This window comes from Leopardus geoffroyi, chromosome B1 (genome assembly GCF_018350155.1).
Source record: "Leopardus geoffroyi isolate Oge1 chromosome B1, O.geoffroyi_Oge1_pat1.0, whole genome shotgun sequence".
Taxonomy (NCBI): Eukaryota; Metazoa; Chordata; class Mammalia; order Carnivora; family Felidae; genus Leopardus; species Leopardus geoffroyi.
This window is the reverse complement of record NC_059327.1, coordinates 121,640,091-121,649,777: the sequence shown is the minus strand read 5'-3', so window position 1 is coordinate 121,649,777 and position 9,687 is coordinate 121,640,091. Positions and strand designations below refer to the sequence as shown.

General features: G+C 41.3%; 1 long non-coding RNA gene across 2 annotated transcripts; it reads left to right on the top strand.

The window, feature by feature from the left end:
- The first annotated feature begins 5,725 nt into the window (after positions 1-5,725).
- LOC123594874 lies at positions 5,726-9,373 on the top strand. Of its 2 annotated transcripts, none has more exons than XR_006710918.1 (3): positions 5,726-5,774; positions 6,045-6,423; positions 8,932-9,373. It is a non-coding gene; the product is annotated as an uncharacterized LOC123594874 (long non-coding RNA). The 2 variants fall into 2 exon arrangements; XR_006710919.1 differs by having other exon boundaries at positions 6,045-7,307.
- The last annotated feature ends 314 nt before the right edge of the window (positions 9,374-9,687 follow it).

Sequence of the window (9,687 nt, the reverse complement as noted above, 5' to 3'; positions counted from 1 at the left end):
GTTCATTCATTTGGTTGTTGGTCACCTGCTATTACGGACACTTTTTAAAAAAATTAAACTGAATTCAATTCAAATTGGTTATTTTTCCAAAGATTGGCAGGAGTTCTTCCTTTAATGGATTTCTTCTGACATCTGAATACTGACATCAAATGAATGTAGTGTCCAGTTCTTGTCCACATTATTGTGTAATCGGTAAGTCCTCCATCTTGGACATCCAAATTCTTATTTTCAGGGTTGTTTTGGCATTTAGTGTGTTCTAAATTGCTGGAAATGGACCAGAAAAGAGAGTCTGACAGTTTTCATTATTCCTTTTTCCTTCTACTTTTATGACAGGGAGACTGTCATCTTCTCTTTTGGGCTATAAAGAGAGACCCTTTGGAATTAAAAGTAAATTTCAGTGTTTCCTTTATTTGTATTTTTGCCCAGTGTCAGAGCAGGATAGTTGCAGAGGATGTGGTTCCATTGTCTTAGTAGAAATTAATATCTTCTGTAAGATGGAGGGGTCAGTAAATGAGTGACAGAGACATGCCAATCATGAAAGCTCTGCCCAGTGGTCTAAGATTATGATACTGCTCAGCGGTGGTCACATCGCGCTCAGAATAGTATCTTGAGACTTGAGCACATCCTTTACAGGGAATAGACAAAGCACCACACATTCATGCTGGGCTATCACAGCATCAATGTAGCATTTTCTTTAAAAAAATGTTCTTTCTTGGGGCGCCTGGGTGGCGCAGTCGGTTAAGCGTCCGACTTCAGCCAGGTCACGATCTCGCGGTCCGTGAGTTCAAGCCCCGCGTCAGGCTCTGGGTTGATGGCTCAGAGCCTGGAGCCTGTTTCCGATTCTGTGTCTCCCTCTCTCTCTGACCCTCCCCTGTTCATGCTCTGTCTCTCTCTGTCCCAAAAATAAATAAACATTGAAAAAAAAAATTAAAAAAAAATGTTCTTTCTTTTAATGTTATTTATTTGAGAGAGAGAGAGACAGAGAGAGAGACACACACACACAGAATCCGAAGCAGACTCCAGGCTCCAAGCTGTCGACACAGAGCCCGATGTGAGGCTCGAACTCATGAACCATGAGACCATGACCTGAGCTGAAGTTGGATGCTTAACTGACTGAGCCACCCAGGCGCCTCTAGCATTTTCTTCACCATCAGTCTTTAGCCATATTATATCATTAAGAGATAAGTATTGTTATTGCCATTTTTTTATACATTAGGAGACAAGCTCAGAGACTTTGCTTGATGAAAGTCATACATAAAGGTTGGAGATAAGATTAAAACCCTGGTTTTTCTGACTTTGATACTCTTGCTCAAAGGGGCATTACCCCTCACTGCATCCTGCCCAACGAGAGGAATCAGGACATATGAGAAAACGCTGAAAAACTGTTAAGGGGCATGTCAGGGAAGAGTGGAGAGAAAAGGAAACTTGTGGAGGGAATAGAAGCTGTCATCAAGCATTTAAAGGGCTGTAATGTGGAAGAGAGGTTAGATTTTTTTTTTTTTTTAATGACTCCACAGGAAATAAAAGGATTCTTGTCACTGAGACATAGATCAAAGAAAGATTTTGCTAACTCTCAGATGTGTACAGAATAGGGTTCCTTTTGGAAAAATGAGATTCCTGTCTCTAGATGTGTTGCCTAATTGGCAGAGACAGAGTCGGAAATGTACATTAGATGTGTGTTGGGGTATCTTTAAAAATGCCTTTCAACAGTGAAATATGTGTCTAAACACACTTTGTGGGCTAGAGAACATTGATCTGAAAACTCATGCATTTTAATAGGACTTGTACTTAGAGTTGTTTTCCTGGTAATAATGAGAGTAAACTATATGCACTGTCTTCTTCAGTTTCCTGAGTGTTCTTAGTGAATTTAGGGGATGTTTGCCACCGTGGTTGTTGTCTGTGGTTGGAGAAAGCTGAACGATTCCTTCTAAAAGAAAGTCTGTTGCTCTGGTTTCATTGATTACACGCCCAAGTCTCGTAATTTTGTAGCTGCTAGATGGACAGAGTGGACAAAAACTGTGTTTCCTCTAAGAGACCCACTCTGAATGCTTGCTCTTCTGAGGTGGAAATAACCCATCACACTGGCAAAGGCGAAAAGAATACGTTCAAGCCTTGAGTATTTCCTAATTTGTATGCCATTTTGCTTTTAGTTTAGAGCGCATAAATTCAGAAGTTGTTCAAACTGCTTACCAGGCAACATAGCAGTGTAATGAATGATGGCTTTCGAAAGCACTGACCATGTTGAACCTGAGAAGACAAAAGCTGGGCTTCCCGCAACTGATCTTTACTCAAGAGTATTTACTCAAAACAATTACTTGAAACACAACGATGGTATCGTTTCCCCAAAAACTTCCATGTTACTTCTTTTTCCTTTTTTTTTTTTTTTTCCTCCCATGCTACTTCTTAATCATAGCTCAAGACAAATAATCAGAGACCCTGAGGCACTTTTAGTTCCAAAACTGTCTGGAATGTTCCATGGGGTCGTGAAAAGGGTTACGCAATGATAATCTCTGGTAGAGGTGGAATGCCCTCAGAATCTGAAGGGAGGAGCAGAGGCAGCGTAACTCCTCCCAGAGTGGGGTGGATATGACTTGTCTATTTCATAGTCTCCTTTATTATTCTGTCAATGTTTACTTTTTATTTTCATCAAAGTATTTATTGTACACAACTTTAAGAGTCAAATGACATTACAAGGTTTGCTTTCTCTTCTCACCACCTCATTTCCCACTCCCAAGATGTGATCATTTTCAACTCTTTCAGCTCTTCCTTCCAGCAGTTACCTGTAATTTCTAATAGCATGTTTCTGCTACTACTCTACTACTTTATGCGATTTTATGTTTTAGATGCTACCTGTTGACTGTAGAAGATAAAGATTTTGCTTTCTTATACCCTTCATACACAGACATATTTGTTCTTTCTGAAAACTTGTAAAATAGCATTATGGTAAAGTCCATTATCGGGGTTTTCATTATTTTGTCCTTGTAAATATTCACTGCTAAGGGTACTTCTGGTGCAAACTTTAATATTTGTTGTGAATTTATTGGCTCTTTTTTTTTTTTTTTTTTTTTTTTTTTTTTTTTTTTTTTTGTCTTTTGCTCATCTTTCTTCAAGTTTCTGGTTAAGATTTCCTATATCCTCTAACAGCTCTGTAAACTAACTTTCAGTCCATTTCTACACACCTTTCCTTCCTCCTAAGCTACAGTCCTGGGACTCTGCTGTCATTCAAAGAGATGTACTCTAGTGTTACAGCTAGATTGCATTTCATGTCTTGATCTTTTGGATTTAATTCTTTGTTTTGATGGAACACAAACTCTAACAATCTCCTTAAAAAAAAAAAAAAGAGGTTCAGGGAAGCAACCTCTTTGGAGAAGTTGGATGTCTGAAAATGTGTTTATTCCAGTCTAATGTTTGATTGGTCTTGATTTGTATTTGAAAAAGTTGTATTCTCTATCTACAACAGATAACTCAAATGGTAAGAATCTCTGGCCGCTGACAATACTATCCAATCTAGTTTGCATTTAGGAAGAGAGTGGCCTAAGGGCAAATTCAGGGCCTACTGACAATAGCTTCTCTGGGCCGTACCAAGACAAAGTGAATTCATTTTTATTACTTAGAGATATTGGCTTTACTTGAAAAGATGATGGTGTGTTGTTATCTCCCTGGGTAGTAGTGTTGCATACCCACTGGCAGGTCATTTTCCATATACTATTAGAAGGAAATGGGCCTTACCAGACCATGCTTTTGTGTGTGACCAAAATAGAGTATGTACTCACACTTTTAGAAAAGTGAAGCACAGACAGAAATATTATATGCTCTAATTCTGAGACTCTTCACCTGAAGTCTTCTATAGATCATCTGTGTGGGTCCTTGAACTCCCTGAACGGGCGTGCAAATTTTATTTTGTGCTACTTACATAGGCTAAGCTTCAGTGACCTAATAATAAGGTGGAGACAATGTTAATAGTTCCTTGTATGGTGGCTGTGATTTTTCATATTTAAAGAGAACTATGACATGCAAAAAAGTTGAGAGCAATTGAATTCCAATCCCCTCTTTCCTCCATTTAGTAGATAGAGAAGCAGATTCCATAAAGGTTAGATGTCAAGTTGATGTAACATGCGTTTCCACCATAGCTGGGTTCAGAGCATTGGTTTTCTGACTCCTTACCTGGGAGTCTTCCCACATAAGCTTCAGCCAAGGTAATATTTGAGACTTACTATCAATTTTCCCCATCTGTTTTCCGAGGGAAGGTTGAGGTGAAGTTTCTTTTCCTGAGATTCATTGCTCACGATGAAATGTGGCTGAAAGAGGCTTCTGAAACCAGAAATTGTCAAGGGAGCAACATTTATTTTTCTCATTATTCATTCTTCTAGCTAGGCCATGAGAAACATGTGAATATGGATAAATCAATGTAGATGCAAAGTCTTGACAGTATTACTTGGCTCAAGTGGATGCTGGAGTTTCAAGACAATTACAACCATGCCAAAAGAATAAACATTCTGCTCAAGCACTTTGACCAAGGAAACCAGGGTCTTTGTCTAATTGACCTCTTTTGGAAAAGAAGTTCATGTAACTCTATGGGAGTAAGCTCATTAGTTGACATTCTGTGATCACAAAATATTAAGTTTTGAACACTAATTACACTTAATTTCTTACCTGTGTATATTGTTTCATTATTTACAAAGTGCTTTCACATATTATTTTATTTAAAAACAATCTGGCGGGGCGCCTGGGTGGCTCAGTCGGTTGAGCATCCGACTTCAGCTCAGGTCACGATCTCACGGTTCGTGAGTTCGAGCCCCGCGTCGGGCTCTGGGCTGATGGCTCGGAGCCTGGAGCCTGCTTCCGATTCTGGGTCTCCCTCTCTCTCTGCCCCTCCCCCATTCATGCTCTGTCTCTCTCTGTCTCAAAAATAAAATAAACATTAAAAAAAAAATTTAAAAACAATCTGGCATGGAACATTATCCTTCCCCACATTTACAAATGAGAAACTGAGGACAAGGATTTGAAGAGATTTGCCTGAAGTCATGTAGCTAATAAGGGTTTGAACTGGAACAAGAACACTTGCCTTCTGATTCCAAGTCCTGTTCTTTTTCCATCAAGCCATGTGGCCTCTTAATCACCATCAGTCATGCTACGTTTAGTACTCCCAGGATAGATACATTTTAGAGGTAAGGGTGAAATCGCAATGGGCATGCTGTCCTTGAGGGTTTGCAGCAATGCCCTGCGTGAAGGAAACATACTCGATTAGCCTGCCAGATATGAACAGGCTCAGGGCATGTGGCCTCAGGGAGTGGCCAGATACAGGATCCTAGGGAATTTGGACCAACGCAATCATTCACCCAGAGATCAACTTTACTCCTTCTATTTCAGGTAGGTGTTAATAGTACATGAGGGTACAAAATTCTATACAAAGAACATGAGGCAAGGCTCCCACAAAGATTTATTGAGTTACTATACTCCTCGAAGGACCTAGCATAATGTAATTCACGTCCAATTTTTTTTATCAGCTACAGGGATCAAGGACGGTTTTCTTTAAATTTTTTTTTTTTAACGTTTTATTTATTTTTGAGACAGGAAGAGACAGCATGAACAGGGGAGGGTCAGAGAGAGGGAGACACAGAATCTGAAACAGGCTCCAGGCTCCGAGCTGTCAGCACAGAGCCCGATGCGGGGTTCGAGCTCACGGACCGCGAGATCACGACCTGAACCGAAGTCGTCCGCTTAACTGACTGAGCCGCCCAGGCACCCCAAGGACGGTTTTCTTTAAAATGATGGTGAGTCAAGATTTTCATCCCTTGGTTTTACCTGCCAAGTAATTAAAATAAAATGGTAGCTTATATAAACAATTGCTTTTCACTAAACTCATCTTCTTTTAACTTAAATTTTAATGAAAGGAATATTTAAAAACTCCCAGTTTTTTACTTTGTGAATAAATCTGCCATATGCCAGGACGTGAGCTGATATTCCTAATGAAGTCAGCATTTCTGGCTTGCTTGAGTTGGAGAGAAAAGTTTTAAATCTTTCTCCTGTTCTCGATCCCACAGGTGGGATCTCATATGGCCATGTTCAAGATCAGTGACGTTTTCAGAAAAGAGTAAGAATTGATGCAACTGCAGTGGGAAGCCTGGAGCAAAGCCTGAGGGTCAAGTTTGACAGAGCTCAGGACTGCTCTGGATGCATGACAGACCTTGGCTTCACCAGACCCCAAGCATGACCTCATTTTCTCATAAATAGAGAAATGCCTCTTTAGCAAGGAGCTTACAATCTTCTATGTAAAATAAAAATTGTCCCTCTTGGATATATTCCTGCTGGAGTCCTGAAAAGCTGGAATTCGTTTCGAACACCATATATATCTAAGTTGTTTGAAGATATTGTTTCAAAGAGATGCCTCAGGAACCACTTAAGAAGAATACTCAGCTTCAGGTCCAGCACGCTTGGCTTTAAATGCTTGACAACCTCGTTTTTGCCCTGCCCCAAATTTCTCACTCCATTCTCACCATTTTCTAGAATACTGACCTCTCCAACTTTCCTCTTTTATGCCTTCCCATCAGCATAGTTTTATTTACTATTGCTTGCATTTTTCCTACATGTCTTTAGTAATTTGACGAAGGCCTTTTGGGAATGCCTCCAGCTCCATGGTCCTTGTGCTTTATGGAGCCTCTGCTCACCACCCCACCTTTCTGGCCTCTTGGGCAGAGCCCAGACATAACGTGGGGGTCCCTGAAGAGGCTATGTATGAACGATAAAAAATGACTAACCCCAATTAACTAGACAACTTAAAATTAACTTTCATTTGACCTCTACTTCATCTGTATCGGTGTCTTTCAGTTGTCTGTATCTATAAAGTCCGGGTACATTTCTTCAGTATTCCACTGGCTGGAAAGACGGAGGGAGGGCAGACAGTGTATGTAAACAGCTCAGCAGCTGCTGGAAAATCTTGATGGGCATGCTGTCAGTCTCCTTTGCTATTTCCCCCTAGCTCTGATTGTGGCTCTGAATTCTTTAAAGACTAAAGAGAGATTCTTGTGTTTGACAACTAAACTAACAGCTCGACGAGGGGAAAAAGACTGCTGAAATCTGTCAATGAATGTTGCTAACATATGTTGCATTTATGGACAGGGAGAACACTAGACCTAGCAAGTCTTTGGAAAGATGTGTGAGCTGGCTGACAGCTGTGACATCTCAGCACAACAAGTTAAAGTAACACTGAGCAGTGGGTTGTGTCCAGTGAGACTTGGTTGGCCACAGATGACAATTCTTCTCCCTGAGTTATTTCTCTAGTGTCGATGATTAATATCAAATGTCGGGTAAGGCTCACTTCCAACAATAAGGTTGAAGCTACACTCAGTTAACAGAGCATAGGATTTTAGTTTTCCATAGCTCACTCGAGCCATCCAGGCCCTTCCTAGGGGGTTATCCCCAGGATGAGTTAGATAAAAGGAAAGCTGCAAGGCTCTGCTTCCAGAAGCAAAGCTTCAAGCAGTGCACAACGGAAGCAGATACTTGTCACTTGCATGAGGAAAGGTGGAACGGGCATTTTTTGGCCAAACGTGTTGGATAGACCAAGATTGAAGATTGCGGGATAAACTCAGGTGGATCCTGGAGGACACACAATCGTGGAACAAATAGTTTCACTGAAAACCAAAGTTTAGATACATATTTTCAGGGTAAAGAGGAGGTTCTTTGACTTTAGGTGTTGATGCATATATTCTGCAATATAATTGACCATAAATGTAGGCGTGTGTGTGTGTGCATGTGTGTATGTTTATATATTTTTCTTGCTTTTGATGCCTATCGTAGACAGGGTGTGTAAGCATAAGAAAAATAAAGTGTATATATTTCTTTTGCTAAGGATATTTTTATAAGAGATGTTTAAAATCAGAAGTGTTAATTTTACATTGTGTGTATAGAAAACATAGATGGTTTTCTATCTTTTGTCTCCAGATACGGGTTATTTGTGAGCCTTAAAGCATGAGTGCATTGCTGCTTCAGCTGATCACACTTTTGGGGGGCAGTTAGGGGGCACAAAAGTGTGGAGGGGCATCTGGGTGGCTCAGTTGGTTAAGCGTCTGACTTCGGCTCAGGTCATGATCTCGCAGTTCGTGGGTTCCAGTCCAGTATCGGGCTCTGTGCTGACAGCTCAGAGCCTGGAGCCTGCTTTGGATTCTGTGTCTCCTTCTCTCTCTGCCCTCCCCCACTTGTGCTCTCTCTCTCTCTCTCTCCCTCTCCCCCTCTCTCTCAAAAACAAATAAACATTAAAAAAAAATTAAAAAAATAAAGCAAAAGTGTGGATAATAAAAAATAATATAGAAATACAAAGTCAATATTACATAAATCCCTATTATAAATAAAGGGACTGTGGTTTCTAGGGAACGGTTTAACATGCATCACAGAACGGGAATTTGAATCTGAGAGCACCTGGACCTGTGCTTACAGTGCTTTTTTTTTTTTTTTTTTTTTCAACGTTTATTTATTTTTGGGACAGAGAGAGACAGAGCATGAACGGGGGAGGGGCAGAGAGAGAGGGAGACACAGAATCGGAAACAGGCTCCAGGCTCTGAGCCATCAGCCCAGAGCCCGACGCGGGGCTCGAACTCACGGACCGCGAGATCGTGACCTGGCTGAAGTCGGACGCTTAACCGACTGCGCCACCCAGGCGCCCCTACAGTGCTTTAATCAGACAAGATCTCTGTGTAACATCAAATGCCAATGGGATCTTGGATGGTTGTAGGACACGTCAATGCATTTTTGTATGCCCAGAAGTGGCAGTGAGGGTTCGATTGGTTTTGAAACTAAGTTTACGTGACACCAAAATTAGCAATTAAAAATTAAAAAAAAAAAAATTCAGTCTCTTTTCCTTCTATTTTTTTCAACAATTTTAAACAAGTTAGCTGTTGATGACTTTAATGGGATGTTTTTGTTTTTACGTAGATCCGTTCTGTAACGTTGGCACACACCAAGAAAAAGCACAGTCCAGAAGCTATGCGTTTCTTTTTTCTGGACCACTCATCTTTTTGGTGTGCTGGCACAATTGTTTGCAAGCTCTCATCATCATGGGGAAGTCATCTATTAAGAACCATCTGCTGAAGAGAATTCCAGTCCCTAATATTACATCGCTGCTGGAGCTGTCCATGTTCTTCCCCACTGCCCACCACTACCTTTCTCACATTGCTTCTTTGTGTCTGTGCATGGAGAACAGACAAGTGTACGGGATTTGTTTTACTTAAGACTTAGCGTGGTGGAGCTAAAAGTATAGTTCACTGCCTCTCAAACGTCAACGTGCAGAGGAGTCACCTGAGACTCTTATTAAAATGCAGATTTGGGGGCGCCTGGGTGGCGCAGTCGGTTAAGCGTCCGACTTCAGCCAGGTCACGATCTCGCGGTCCGTGAGTTCGAGCCCCGCGTCGGGCTCTGGGCTGATGGCTCAGAGCCTGGAGCCTGTTTCCGATTCTGTGTCTCCCTCTCTCTCTGCCCCTCCCCCGTTCATGCTCTGTCTCTCTCTGTCCCAAAAATAAATAAACGTTGAAAAAAAAAAAATTAAAAAAAAATGCAGATTTGGGGCGCCTGGGTGGCTCAGTTGGTTCAGCCTCTGGCTTCAGCTCAGGTCATGATCTCATGGTTTTTGGATTCCAGCCTTGAGTCGGGCTCTGTGCTGACAGCTCAGAGCCCGGAGCCTGCTTCGGATTC